This window comes from Bison bison, unplaced genomic scaffold (assembly GCF_000754665.1).
Source record: "Bison bison bison isolate TAMUID 2011002044 unplaced genomic scaffold, Bison_UMD1.0 scf7180017864285, whole genome shotgun sequence".
NCBI lineage: Eukaryota > Metazoa > Chordata > Mammalia > Artiodactyla > Bovidae > Bison > Bison bison.
The window spans coordinates 808,216-809,281 of record NW_011494857.1 but is presented as its reverse complement, the minus strand read 5'-3'; the positions used below and the strand labels follow the sequence as shown (position 1 = coordinate 809,281).

The following is a 1,066-nucleotide window of genomic DNA, read 5'->3' as shown; positions in this document are numbered from 1 at the left end:
ACCTACCACAGCAGGGCTAGCAGATGGGAGAACCTAGTTCCCTGAAGGCTTTGCAGTCACTTTGAGACTTCTTGTTTGGGGCGATAATACACTTTTCTTTCTTGTGTAAGCCTAGGTTTGGGTTTTCTGTCCTTGTGGCTGAACGGATTCTACTGAAGGTATGCACATGTGTGTAGGCAGCAGACCCATCAGGACAAGACAAAGATGCCACGATGGAGCCTCTCAGAAATGATGCTTGAATTGATTCTTAATGAAGAGGGCTTTGGCAGGTGAAGCACAAGTGGAGTTTCAGAAGAAACAGGGTTTCCAAAGAAACAGAGGCATGGCTTTGTTCCAGAAAGTGTATTTGGATGGAACCAGCATATAGAGCAGAACAGGGAGCCGTGTGAGATAAAGCCAGAAAGGCTGAGGGGCTGGAACCTAATCCTGCGGTGGGGTCAGTTCTGTGATCCTTCTGGGGATGTGGAAGGAAGGGGCTAGGAGCCATGACATCAGGGAGGGGGCTGAGATGGCTGGAAACCAGGGGTCAGGAGAGTCAGGGCTCCTGGGATCAGAGTTGATCAGCGATGCAGAGGACTCTTCTGGCCCTCACACCCAGCTGCGGGGGAGACACTATCTTTGAGGCATCGCCAGTCCCACAAAATGTAGAGAAAGGTGTTGAGGGGCCACTGAAGCCCCACAGACCAGCGGAAGCTGGGCCCAGAGCAGCAGGCAGGATTTCAGCAGCTGTGGGGATGCGGGATGCTGGAGTGGCCACAACCTGGGCGTCAAGGCCAAACCAACTAGAAAGGCAGGTGTGAGCAGACCCTCCCTGGAGGGAGGGGGCTTCCCTCAGTGAAGCTGAGGCCAGTGAGCACTCAACTGGATACGAGAAGGCAAGTCCCTTGGAGGGGAACAGAAAGAGGGGACCACAGACTGGAAGGCTGTGGAGACTGAGGTGGCAGATACAGGGCCTGGGCAGCAGTATGAGAAGAAAACAGCCAGCCTGTTCCCCCTCCCGCAGGAGGCCACAAGTGTGGCCGGGTCCCCAGAGGAGGTTGATTGTGACACTCCACCCCCTCCCATC

General features: G+C 54.8%; 1 protein-coding gene across 1 annotated transcript in view; it reads right to left on the bottom strand.

The window, feature by feature from the left end:
- Positions 1 to 327: 327 nt before the first annotated feature.
- NUCB1 (nucleobindin 1) overlaps positions 328 to 1,066 on the bottom strand; it is a 16,596-nt gene continuing 15,857 nt past the window's right edge. The window contains exon 14 of the mRNA XM_010849586.1: positions 328 to 1,063. The gene's annotated coding sequence lies outside the window, so the exon portion shown is untranslated. The remainder of the gene's footprint in view (positions 1,064 to 1,066) is intronic.